We start from the raw sequence: 14,626 nt of genomic DNA, 5'->3' as shown, positions 1-14,626 counted from the left end.
AGTTGAAGCTCGCATCCGCTACAAGACCATGGTGCTTGCCTACGGAGCTGTGAGGGGAACGGCACCGCAGTACCTCCAGGCTCTGATCAGGCCCTACACCCAAGCAAGGGCACTGCGTTCATCCACCTCTGGCCTGCTCGCCTCCCTACCATTGAGGAAGTACAGTTCCCGCTCAGCCCAGTCAAAACTGTTCGCTGCTCTGGCCCCCCAATGGTGGAACAAACTCCCTCACGACGCCAGGACAGCGGAGTCAATCACCACCTTCCGGAGACACCTGAAACCCCACCTCTTCAAGGAATACCTAGGATAGGATAAGTAATCCTTCTCACCCCCCCCCTTAATGACTTAGATGCACTATTGTAAAGTGGCTGTTCCACTGGATGTCAGAAGGTGAATTCACCAATTTGTAAGTCGCTCTGGATAAGAGCGTCTGCTAAATGACTTAAATGTATGTAAATGTCTCGTAGCCCGTGAACACGCTATACCCTTTTGTGATAACTCTCCCCCCCCAGTTCAACCAGGTCCCTACACATCAATCATCATGACAACTTCAAAGGAATAGATGCAATACAGATATAAAATAACACACCCTCTAACACATGACAACAGGAACAGGATGTACTTATATGGCCATAACCACGTGACACCTTCCCGCAAAGATGTCCTGGCCGGATGCCCATATTTGGGCATGTACGCGTCATCCGGACATAGGGTCATCAATCAGACGTTTGACGCGCACCATCTACTTTATTCTCTCTACTTGTGATTCTAGTTGCACCAATCAAAGTAGTGGAGCATGGTTAAAACCATTCATCTTGTGGTGATGGGGTTCCAAAATGCAATCATATCACATGCAATTTTACCAAGTATACAGTACCTTCAGAAAGTATTCACACCCCTTGCTTTTTTCCACATTTTGTTGTGTTACAAAGTGGGATAAAAATGGATTTGTCACTATTTAATGTCAAGGTGGAAGAGAAATTCTCACATTTGTAAAAAAAATGCATGAAAAATAAAAACACTGATGTATCTTGATTACATAAGTATTCAACCCACTGAGTCAATACATGTTAGAATCACCTCTCACAGCAATCACATCTGTGAGTCTTTCTGGGTAAGTCTCTGAGAGCTTTGCACATCTGGATTGTACAATATTTGCACATTATTATTATTTTTTAATTGAGCCAAGCTCTGTCAAGTTGGTTGTTGATCATTGCAAGACAGCCATTTTTAAGTCTTGCCATAGATTTTACATTTACATTTACATTTAAGTCATTTAGCAGACGCTCTTATCCAGAGCGACTTACAAATTGGTGAATTCACCTTCTGACATCCAGTGGAACATTTTCAAGACGATTTAAGTCAACTGTAACTAGGCCACTCAGGAACAGTCAATGTCGTATTGGTAAGCAACTCCAGTGTATATTTGTCCTTATTATTGTTCTTTTGAAAGGTGAATTTGTCACTTTGTATTGAGGACCTGAAGTTTGTTTCTTTGTCACATTTTTTTGCAGTTTTACTTTAGTCCCTTATTGAAAACAGGATGCACATTTTGGAATATTTTTTATTCTGTTTAGGTGTCCTTTTTTCACTCTGTCAATTAGGTTAGTATTTCGGAGTAACTACAATGTTGTTAATCCATCCAGTTCTCTCCCATCACAGCCTTTAAACTCTGTAACTGCTTTAAAGTCACCACTGGCCTCATGGTGAAATCCCTGAGCAGTTTCCTTTCTCTCCGGCAACTGAGTTAGGAAGGACGCCTGTATCTTTGTAGTAACTGGGTGTATTCATACACCATCCAAAGAGTAATGAATAACTTGCTCAAAGGGATATTCAATGTCTGCTTTAAAAAAAGACTTGAATCAACTGAGGGACCTTACAGATGATTGTATGTGTGGGGTACAGAGATGAGGTAGTCATTCAAAAATGTTAAGCACTATTAAGCCACACAGAGTGAGTCCATGCAACTTATGTGAGACTTGTTAAGCACATTTTTACTCCTGAACTTATTTAGGCTTGCCATAACAAAGGGGTTGTATACTTATTGACTCAAGACATTTTAGCTTTCCATTTGCAAATTCATTTCACTTTGACATTATGGGGTAGGGCTGTGGTGGTCACAAAATTGTCAGCTGGTGATTGTCAAGCAAATAACTGTTGGTCTCAAGGTAATTGACCGTTAATTAACAAAAAACACATTTAGCATCTCTTGGCTTCCTACAAGCCACTGATTGCAGACCTTTGGAAGATCTACATTTTAAAAAAGTCTAATAAATCAATGTAATATAGCCTACATCTTCACAATAAATCCATTATTTATTTTAGACAGATCTAAAGAAGCATGATATGAAGAAAATGTAGTCTATTTCAGAAGAAAATAATAGCATACTCGAAGTCACCCTTATGTTAGTCCTTATGTTAAGCTATGCCAAAAGGCGGTGGGCTACATTAGTTCATTTAGCAGACAAGATTATCTTATTCCGAGGCATTACTTTATAGTATGAAGAATATAATTGAACAACAATATCAATATTTTGTCCAATCAATGAGGGAGAGCCCACATGCGGCTATTCTGTGTTGAGTGGTTAACAAAGAAATAGGTACTCGTATATGCTTAATTTAGAGTTATTGATATAACTTTAGTTCTTCAAACGTTGGGCTGTATGTTTTGATTTTTAATACATTGTAAAGCTGCATGATGAGACTAATGATGATTTGAAAAGAAAGTCACTTGAAAAGGCACAAGCTCTGCTTTGTTTTTGCACAGACTGTATACATTCCAATAGTCTCTCATTCACAATGTGACAAGCACTTGATAATGCCTCAAATTTCACGGCAGCATTTATGGCTTTTGCGGCCTGGAGTGCTGCGTATTTAAGCAATGGCTGAAGCAACAGATCAGAATGTTTAGCTTAAAATGTTCATAAACTATTAGGCTATTTCTTCACATTATAAGCGCAGCAATGTGCACATGGCAGTAGGCTATAAGCGCGAATATTCCATTCGCGGGAAAACACCCTTATCAAAGGGACTGCAAATGCGATTTTGCTTTTATTATAAAAAGGTGCATTTTTATGGTGATAATTATCTTACCCAAAATTGAAAGTCACACGCTGCTTATGTATGGCAATTAGGCTCTAAACCTTTGTAAAGCTGATTAATGTGCTTACATTTTAAGAAGTTATTTGGCCACTAGTTGTGATACAAACCTTATCAAAACATATAGGCCTATGGGCTAGGCTACATGAGGAGTGTGACTCTGATTCGAAAAAGTCGCAAAAAAACCCCCCCGCAGTTTCTTATGCTGGGCATCATTCACAAGTGATAGGCTAATATTGTCTCCCATCAGAATATCTTGAATAAATCACGTCTTTACATATACTAAATAATATATGTGTGTAACGTGTTTTGATTTAGAATGGTATCATTCACCAGTCTCGAAACCGGGGCAGCGGAAAAACAATGTGCTTAATATTAGGAAAGTTGAAAAAATATATATAAAATTAATTTATTAATTAATTTATATATATGACCTGTTTATATACATTTGCATTGATGTCTGAGTGATTAGATTTGTATTGATTTCTGAGTGATTAGAGGGACAATAGAGTGCAGAGTACCAGGCAGTTAGCAAGTTTGTTAGGCTACTAATGACCATCAGCAGCAGCAGAGCTTGGAGAAGACTAATTACCGTGACTAAACGGTCATGTGGAATTTGACTGCTTACATGACTCGTGACCGTCAGTGTGGCGGTAATACTGTCAACGCAACAGCACTAATTGTGTGTAAGGCCAGTGACAAACAATCTACATTTCATCAATTCGAAATTCAGGCTGTAACACACAACAAAATGTGGAAAAAGTCAAGGGGTATGAATACTTTCTGAAGGCACTGTATATTTTTAATACAGATTAATGCAAAAATAAGTGACATTTGACAATTTATCATATTTTGCTGGTAAAAAAGTGGAGGTTCAAAAACATTGCAGACCCGATTTATATTGCCTGAGTAGAGGACGAACTGTGCAGGTGTTTCTGATTAATAAACAATGACATTCTGGTGGGTGGTAATATTAAAATAAAACCAGCCCTGAAAAGAAACGTAGGGAGAAAACTATTAGCACCTCATAGCATAGGGAAAACGCACAGCACTGGCAATGAATATATCAGAAGTTAACACTTCAACACCAGATACAGGGCATTTGGAAAGTTTTCCGACCCCTTTACTTTTTCCACATTTTGTTACAGTACAGCCTTGCTCTAAAATTGATTAAATAAAAATAAAATCCTCAATCTACACACAATACCCCATAATGACAAAGCGAAAACAGGTTGTTAGTAACAGTTTTATCCCAGTCTATGAAATTCTCTTGCACTTCAACCCACACTCAAAAACACCTGTTTTAAATAACTATTCCCCATGGACTGGTTTCTGACCAACTCCCTGGTTTGATTCCAGGCCAGGTTGGCCATAGGAGTGCTACGTCGGTGTTACAGAGAGAGGTCTTACCTGGACTCTTGGCGCGGATGACCTGTTTGATCATGGAGGACATGATATCCCGGAGGTCATCAGAGGTGTGGGACAGACACCAGCCGTCCCTCTCGTCACACTCCTCCTCCTGGCCATCGTTCCTAAAAACCATGTTTCTTATGCTGAGCCAGGAGCAAGGAGCCAGAAGCATTAAACAAACAGACAACAGAATGCAGAGATCTTTTCCACTTCTACTCTATGGGCAATTCCAAACAAGAAAGGCCCAAAGATATTTCTGATGTTTTGGATCTTTCCATAGAAAGGTTATTTGGGGTGGGGATGTTAGGCATATCTTTGAAGTCTGTATCCACAATGATTATTGAGAAATAATTGACCAAAGTTGGGAAATGCATGACATTTTGGCCTTACCCACGAACAAAAATATAAACGCAACATGTAAAGTGTTGGTCACATGTTCATGAGCTGAAATAAAAGATCCCAGAAATGTTCCATACCCACAAAAAGCTTATTTCTCTCAAATTGTGGCCAATAATGTGTTTACATCCCTGTTAGTGAGTATTTCTCATTTGCCAAGATAATCCATCCAGCTGAGAGGTGTGACATACAAGAAGCTGATTAAACAGCCGGATCATTACACAGGTGCACCTTGTGCCGGGGACAATAAAAGGCCACTAAAATGCGCAGTTGTCACAACACAATGCCTCAAGTTTGAGGGAGCTTACAATTTTCACGCTGACTGCAGGAATGTCCACCAGAGCTGTTGCCAGAGAATTGTATTTTCAGAATTTGGCAGTATGTCCAACCGGCCTCAACCGCAGACCACGTGTAACAATGATGCCAGCCCAGGTTTCTTCAGCTGCGGAATCGTCTGAGACCAGCTACCCGGACAGCTGATGAAACTGAGGAGTATTTCTGTCTGTAATAAAGCCCTTATGTGGGGAAAAACACATTCTGAGTGGCTGGGCCTATGCTTTCCCAGGCCCATTCATGGCTGTACCTCTGCCCAGTCATGTGAAATCCATAGATTAGAGCCTATTGAATTTATTTAAATTGACTGATATCCTTATATGAACTGTACCTCAGTAAAACCATTTAAATTGTTGCATGTTGCATTTATATATTTGTTCACTAGACATAGACATTATTGGTGTCATTTGAAACATTTTCTTAACATCAAAAATATTAAGGTGTCTTAAGATGAATGCACTAACTGTAAGTCACTCTGGATAAGAGCTGCTAAATTACTAAAATGTAAATAAATATCTTTGGCCAATCTCTTATGGAATCGCCCTTATTCCATGTTGGATCCTACCTCTGCATGTCCAAATCACAGAGCTGATAGAACATCTGCCTGTGTGGGGGGGGGGGGGGGGCAGGGTCCCATCTCGAAATATGTACGACGACTCCTGGACAAACAGGAGACAGGGTAGACGGCAGTTAGCATGTGAGGTTTTATTACTGTGTCATTATTCTTAGAAGTACAGTGTAACATGTAGAGCGTGTGAGTAAGTTGTGGGGAAGTCTTTGGTCCAATATCTTGAGCTGGTACCTGGTTATATTAGCGTTATGTCCCCCGGAAGGGCCCTCGGGTGGCTAAATCTGTAACATTAGGAGCCTGGGGAACTGTACAACAAAGAGGGACATTAGCGAGGAAATCATCACTAAGACACACACAGTCTCACACACACACACTTGCTTTGTTGAGTGTGATTGGCAGGGTATAGTTGAATGTGCTCCTCTTGGCCTTCACTGGCATGTCATTTATAGTATATCCTAAAGACAGTCACAGGGGGGAAACAGACAGGGTCTCATAAAACAAAGCATGAGAACTGTATTAACAAAGACTGTGGGATTAAATTGAGTCCCTTACGATTAGTTTGAACCAAACCTCCACCCTGCCCCCACTCCTCACCGTGCTTGGTACTGCAGCGGATCCTGAAGTCCAGCACCTGGTGTTTCTTGGCCTCTATTGTCTTGCGAGGATTGTAGCCAAACCTCACCCAGAGTCTCCTCCAGGGGCCTGTCACCTTAGGGGAAACACACATGTCAGGTTTGGATGGAATATGAGTTTATTATGAGGAATTTGCTTTAATTTCATATCCTATTGACTAAATAAGTCACTTTTTGTTTCTCTTCACTTTCTCCTTCTCCCCGTCAACCACTTCACAAGAGTTTCAATTTAAGTGAATTCTGGAATTGAACAGGACATGGCATGTAAATTGAGAGATGTCGGGGACCCCCTTTTTGTTTTGGCCAAAATTTCTGCCGGCACCGCCCGAATCTCATGACACAACCTGAAGTCAAAATCAGTAGGTTTCAATTTTAACATCAACAAATAACCTTCAATTCATTCAAATGTAATTTCTTTAATCAAAAGTGAGAGAAGTAATAAATACATTTACTCAAATTGTCTTTTTCAAATGATCTAAAAAAAAGTTTGTATAGTCCCATACTCTTAATTATTATCCAACTTGTTGTTTACATGGTGACACCATTGCAATTCCCAATACCCCGACTTTGAATACCACTGGTGGTGGTACATCTCCTCACCATGTAGTAGGCCACGATAGGGAGCAGCAGCTTCAGTTTATCAGGGTGGATGTCCAGGTTGGCCTTGACCGAGTTCCGGGACCAGATGGGCCGGCTCTCAAACATCTACACACAGTGTGGCTTGGGAAAAGATAACGCAGAGGGGGCATCAAAGCAATGTACGCAACATTATTAAATAACACTTTATATGTGTACATTTTCCGTGGGCATATACTGTAGGAACATCATCTGTATATAGAGATGTAAAGAGTATAGGCTAAATCATAGAGATAAAATACAAACTAGCCTATGGGCTCAAGTAAAGGCTTCGGTCTTGAAATAGCATTAGGAGAAAAAAGAAAGGCTCAAACTGAAAACAAAGTTATGTTCCTTTGCATCTGTGATTAACGCATCAGTGTTAAACCTTTTAAGGATCGTACCCTTTTTGTCAATTTTCGACCTAAAATGACATACACAAATCTAACTGCCTGTAGCTCAGGACCTGAAGCAAGGATATGCATTTATTGATACCATTTGAAAGGAAACACTTTGAAGTTTGTGGAAATGTGAACTTAATGTAGGAGAATATGACACATTAGATCTGGTAAAAGAAAATACAAACAACAAAATATGTGTATTCTATTTTTTGGGGGTTTGTTCCATTATCTTTGAAATGCAAGAGAAAGGCCATACTTTCAGATTGGAATTTATGTGTAATTTAGATTTTGGCCACCAGATAGTAGCAGTGTGTGTGAAAAGTGTCAGACTGATCCAGGGAAGAATTATATTACTGCACAATATTTTGTATCAAGTCTGCCAGGAGTTTGCCCAAATGTGCCGAATTGGTCAATTGATACATTTCGAAGTACATAACTATAGAGAACATACAGAAATGCTATGATAATTATTTTTTTTAAAGTAGGTTTACACACTCCCAGGAATGTCACACATGATCGATCATTAGCTTATACACTAACTGTCATACATCTAGATGGCCGGGAGGGGTGGGTATGGAGCCATAGACAGCAGAGGAGTCAAACTGTAGAGCCCAGTTCCTACATTTGAACATAAAAATTTACTTGATCAAACAAACCTACACTAAAATTAATCTCTGGGACCCTCAGGATGACAATTCAGAGCAAGATTACTGAATGTAAGTACATTATTTACCTTCAGAGGTGAATGTATGCAGACTTCACATCGGCTTGTAAAAAAAAGTAACATCCTCAGAAGCCCAATGCAAAGTATATTGACCTTATTAATTTGTTCCTTTGCCTTTATGTTACTGGGGTGAACACACACCCTCTTCCAGTTGAACTTGGCAGCCTCCAGGGGCTCCGTGGGGACATTCTTTTCGTCAAAGTTGAAGAAGATGGCGTTGTGAGGCCGACGGGCTTGACTCAAACCAATCAGATTATTCCTGGATACTGTCGGGGGACAATAGCCTTCTCTGCACGGGAGACAAGTTCACAATGATTTAGATCAAATTCATCAATACAGACAGATATTTGCATGGCACCCCTACGGGTTGACCAATGGCCATATCTATGAGCACCAGCATCTTTATAACAGGCTTCCTGTCTTGTTCCTGTTGTTGAACACGTCGTTGTATAACATTATTGGGGGGGAATTCTAATGCATTATTGCTGACACACTACACAACATGTTGATGTCCTTTGGCATATTTGTTTCTGAGCTTAACACACTATCTGTGATGAGGGTGAAACTGTGTGTAGTGTTGCTCACACGCCTGCCCCAGTGCCCCTGCTTACTTGTGTTGGATTTCAGGTTGGTAACTGTAGTCCACAGCACTGTCCAGGCGAGAGAAGATGGGTGGGGGAATGAAGAGGGGCACAGGCTGCTCAAAGAAGTCATTATTCTCTGGTTTACGCAAGAGTATCTTATTGTAGAGGGATGTATGGGAGCCGTCCTTTGCTGAATGCACTGGAAGTCAGCCATCCCTGCAACAATAAACAATGTACAACATACATCATCAAATACACAATGAAGAGTTATAACAGCACAGATCAAAGTAGAGAGGCATTGGAAAGGAATCATACAGTGATATAATGGTGTCAAGTGTTTGTGTTTAGGAAGTTGAACCTTGGAATTTGTATGTTGTCCCAATGACATCCAGTATGCCCATGTTGATTGGAGATTCCTTGGGGTTGCCTTTGAGCAAAATCATTTTCACGTGCAGCAGCAGGTTGGTGGATTGGAAACGATTTCCAAAGACAGGTTGGCAGAACCGGTCCTTGGAACGAAAGCGAAAGCGCAGCTCCAACCGCCTGCTGGGGTCAGCATAGGTCTGTAGAGAAACATTTCATTTTTAGTTCATCATAGTCAGCAGAACAATACAAATGGTGGTGTTGAGAATGGGAACAACAACATATAATGTGAGCAGGTTTGCATGTGAATTATAACATAGCCAATCAGGACTAACTAGCTATACAGCCATTAACATTGCAAGTTGAGTAACAGCTATCAAGTGATTGACTAGTCGCGCATGCGTTGATTGACGTGTGTAGGTTGCTCACCTTGGACACCCCTTGTATACCCCCAATAGTTTCCAACATATTGTCCACATTGGAGATAATCCCTGGATATTCCACACAAAAGAGTCTATTGTCCTCTGATAAGGAAAGAGTCGCCGAGCTCCCAGGCACCCCACCCACAGTGGTAAGCTTCATCGGTTGCGCTGCCGCGTGACGGTTATCGCTTTCATTGTAAAATTCAAATCGTCCAGCTCCGATGCTGCCATCTCACCTTTGGAGAAATAAGTTTCACCTTTTGAGCTGAGTATGTTATTTGAATGCCCTCATGCTGGCTAATTAGCAACACAATTCACAGATAGAATTGTGGTTTTCTGTTTTGTATACAATTCAAACATTTCTACCAATTAACTCCTACGGGTGGAAACAATTGGACGTGTTTAAAGTTCCAACCAAATATTGAGAATTGTTGGACAATTGGAGCTGTAGGCCTATCAGTATGTTTGATGTCAGACCATAGTTTATTTTGTTAAAATACAACCCCAGGGGTAATCGAAAAATTGTGTTAAATTTCGTGCTAGAACTCAACTCAACCTCTTCCTCGACTAGACCTAAAGTGTGTAAAGCAATTTTAAGCCAAAAGGGGCCAGTAGAGAGCCAGACTAGCTACACGGATAAACCACATTGAACAATGAGCCCGATATGTAACCGGATATATAAATGTTAAGCATACGGTTGGCGTTTCCACTCACTGTCAAATATGGTGACGAGAGGAAGTCCAGTTGCCGGGAGTGGGAATAGATGAACCATATGGATTTTTGCCGACATTCTGCTAATTCTCTAATCTGTGAAACATTTTATCTCCGTAGACTTTTTTTGTTACCAAAACTAGAATCATTTAAAAAAGAGTGCACTGCGTTTGGTAGACTTTACACTTTGCCATTCAATTTTTTTTGTGCATGGTTTAGAGTGCAAGGGTAAATTAAATTATTGCACATAAATTATGTATTACAATTCATACACTATCATACAAATTACAATTTGTAACATCATACAAAGTGGATGAAGGACTAATACATACCATACAAAATGTAATGTCTCTGATTTACGTACAGACTAATACGAAATGCTCTGAGACCACGTTGTCTGTGACATCCAAGGTTCCAAAATGGTATAGTCCTCAGATTTCCCTTTTGATTTATTAGTTTAAAAAAACAGACTAGGTGAGTATTGGTGAAGTGGTGCCTGAAGAAGTGGGTATACTATAATTTTGTCCAAAATTTCCCAATCAACCTGCCCGGTGAAGGAAAGGCACCCTGTTTGAAAGATTTTGTGAGAAACATTGACATACACTCTGGATTACCTAAAATTTTAAATCCAATAAGTGGTCTTTCACAGTCAAGCCAATCCAAGCTGTACTGTACAAGTAGGCTAACAGCAGGCCTACTATTGAAACAGATGAATGAGGCTGTCAACAGAGTCAGAAAATCACAGGTTTCAGATTTGTTTTCAAAATTTTCAGGTTTTTGCTCTCAAAGTCACACTTTTTTTTATATAAAACAACCAAATTGGATGTTCTAAGTCCATAACAATGCTTAAAACGCATTACGAGCTCTGTGAAAAATCTAAGAAATTTAGATTTTTAAATGCCGTTCAAATCAAAATGTATTTGTTGCATGCTTTGTAAACAACATGTGTAGACTAACAGTGAAATGCTTACTTACGGGCCCTTCCCAAAAATACAGAGAGAGAAAAAATGTATGTATAATAGAAAAGTAATAACACCAGGAATAAATGCACAATGAGTAACGATAACTTCGCTGTATACACAGGGTACCAGTACCGAGTCGATGTGCAGGGGTACGAGGTAATTGCGGTAGATATGTACATATAGTCGGGATAAAGTGACTAGGCAACAGGGTAGATAATAAACAGTAACAGCAGCATACAGTGCCTACAGTGACTGTTTCAAAATGTTGTTACTTTACAGCCTGAATCTAAAATGGATTAAATGTAATGTTTTTCCTCATCAATCTACACACAATACCCCATAATGACAAAGCGAAAACAGATATTAGAATATTTCCCAAATTTATTAAAAAATAAAAAACAGAAATACCTTATTAACATAAGTATTCAGACCCTTTGATATGAGACTCGAAATTGAGCTCTTGTTTCCATTGATCATCCTTGAGATGTTTCTATAACTTGATTGGAGTCCACCTGTGGTAAATTCAATTGATTGGACATGATTTGGAAAGGCACACACCTGTCTATATAAGGTCCCACAGTTGACAGTGCATGTCAGAGCATAAACTAAGCCATAAGGTCGAAGAAATTGTCCGTAGAGCTAAGACACAGGATTGTGTCAAGGCACAGATCTGGGGAAGGGTACCAAAACATTTCTGCGGCATTGAAGGTCCCCAAGAACACAGTGGCCTCCATTCTTAAATGGAAGAAGTTTGGAACCACCAATACTCTTCCTAGAGCTGGCTGCATGCCCAAACTTAGCAATCGGGGGAGAAGGGCCTTGATCAGAGAGGTGACCAAGAATCCAATGGTCACTCTGACAGAGCTCCAGAGTTCCTCTGTGGAGATGGGAGAACCTTCTAGAAGGACAACCATCTCTGCAGCACTCCACCAATCAGGCCTTTATGGTAGAGTGGCCAGACGGAAGCCACTCCTCAGTAAAAGTAACATGACAGCCCGCTTGGAGTTTGCCAAAAGGCACCTAATGGACTCTCAGACCATGAGAAACAAGATTCTCTGGTCTGATGAAACCAAGATTGAACTCTTTGGCCTGAATGCCAAGCATCATGTCTGGAGAAACTGGCACCATCCCTACTGTAAATCATGGTGGTGGTTGCATCATGCTGTGGGCATGCTTTTCAGTGGCAGGGACTTGGAGACTAGTCGGGATCGAGGGAAAGATGAACTGAGCAAAGTACAGAGAGATCCTTGCTGAAAACCTGCTCCAGGCTGCTCAGGACTTCAGACTGGGGCGAAGGTTCACCTTCCAACAGGACAACAACCCTAAGCACACAGCCAAGACAATGCAGGAGTGGCTTCGGGACAAGTTGGAATGTCCTTCAGTGGCCCAGCCTGAGCTCGGACTTATACCCGATCTAACATCTCTGGAGAGACCTGAAAATAGCTGTGCAGCAAAGCTCTCCATCCATCCTGACAGAGCTTGAGAGGATCTGCAGAGAAGAATGGGAGAAACTCCAAATATAGGTGTGCCAAGCTTGTAGCGTTATACCCAAGAAGACTCAATGCTGTAATCGCTACCAAAGCTTTAACCTTTATTTATCTAGGCAAGCCAGTTAAGAACAAATTCTTATTTTACAATGACGGCCTACCCCAGCCAAACCCTCCCCTAGCCCGGACGACGCTGGGCCAATTGTGCTTTGGCCTATGGGATTGAGCAAATGTGATATTTCAGTTTATTTTTTAATACATTTGATACAAAAAAAATCCCAAACTATTTATGCTTTGTCATTATATGGTATTGTGTGTAGATTGATGAAGGGAAAAAAACAATTGAATACATTTTAGAATAAATCCTTAACATAACAAAATGTGGAAAAAGTCAAGGGGTCTGACTACTTTCCGAATGCACTGTATAGTGTACATAGCTGGGCCAGAAAGTTTACAAATAGGCCGATAATTATTTAGGTCACAAGGGTCACCACCTTTGTGGAGTGGATACCTTCCAAACGTTGGGGATAGTACCTGATATAATCATCAGGTTAAAATATGGGTTACAGATTCAGCAATCGGGGGCAGAGAGCTGCAGCAAAAATGGATCAAGCATATCAGCCACAGTGTATTATTCTACATTTATTTTACACCAATCTTAATTAAGGCTTCTAGCACATCAGAGATAGTGAATTGAGAGAAATGAAAATAAAGTTTCACTAGAAGTTGATGGGTTAACCGTTGAGTCCGCTAGAGGCTGGCAGAGGGAAGAGCTGTCGATTGACTGACCAGGGTCAACTACACCACCGTTTCTCTCAAATAAAAAGACTGCAGAGATAAAATTATTATTAAAAGTGTCACTTATCCCATTCTTCTCAATTGTGATGCCAGAGTCAGACAGGACTTGCTTAGGCAGGGAAGAAGCAGAATTTAGTGATAGACATTTCTATTTACTTTTTAAATTCCCACTTCTGTGCCTTTAGGGCATTATATAAGCTAATATGGTGTGACTCAAGATAAACAGTATATGTTTTCCATCGGCTTCTTGTTTTTTTGTAGCCTTGATGATGACTGGTGTCCCTCGGATAGGCAGTCTTTTGTTTTGACCTCCTGTTTCAGTTGAACCACTTTATATTCATTCCAACTCAGTCAAAGTGTATGTTACAAATAACTACTTTTCCCACCATCCCTGAAATGGAGAGGATATTGGTGTGACAGCTGTTTGAATAAGAATCCTAGTGCCATGCTTTTCTAAAGGCGAGTCAGATAAGACATTTGTTTCCTGCGTCGGGCCATATTATGAAGTTCTGTGCTTTGTGGGAGATGATGAGGCAGCGGAATAGGGTATGCTGGGAGTGACAATCTGTCGTGTGGTGTGGTGGAGCTGGGGTGTCACACACATTGGGATCTAGAAACTCTCTGTCTCTGGGTGCGTGCTGCCGAGCCCTGTGTCTCACAGATTATGCCGGTGTTGGGTGCTATCTCTGTCAAGGGACTGTTCGCTCCTCCCTGTCTTGCCGCTGGCGTGTTCCGACTGTTACAGTGTGGGGCAGCCATGATAAGACTATCACACACCCACCACGCCCGGCTTGCCCTTCAATGCCTGCTGCATGGCCCCAGATTTCACCCTCTCTCTTTCCACCTCTTTCTCGCTCTCTTTTTAATTTTCACTCTCTTTCTTGTTGATCCGGCTCAGTCATTCTCCCTCCCTTCATCTTTTCTCCCTTCTCTCTCTCCCTCTCTCCTTGTCTCTCTTTCAATGCATCATGTACAGTCAGAAACCCATGTCTTGCAGCTGATTGTGTGGCGGTTGGAGAGACAAAGCCATATTTGGATGACAAAGTGCCTACGTGCTGTGGCTATGATGGCTGCTGTCACTATTTTCATTCTGATCCACCACACTCTTCCCCCTGCTA

The 14,626-nt window shown here is 40.9% G+C and overlaps 1 pseudogene; it reads right to left on the bottom strand.

The window, feature by feature from the left end:
- Positions 1 to 354: 354 nt before the first annotated feature.
- Positions 355 to 9,781, bottom strand: LOC135517016 (general transcription factor 3C polypeptide 5-like; annotated as a pseudogene).
- Between the last annotated feature and the right edge of the window lie 4,845 nt (positions 9,782 to 14,626).

The sequence above is a fragment of the Oncorhynchus masou genome, chromosome 28, assembly GCF_036934945.1.
Source record: "Oncorhynchus masou masou isolate Uvic2021 chromosome 28, UVic_Omas_1.1, whole genome shotgun sequence".
NCBI lineage: Eukaryota > Metazoa > Chordata > Actinopteri > Salmoniformes > Salmonidae > Oncorhynchus > Oncorhynchus masou.
Note: the sequence above shows the minus strand (reverse complement) of the source record. Positions and strands in the feature narration are given on the sequence as shown.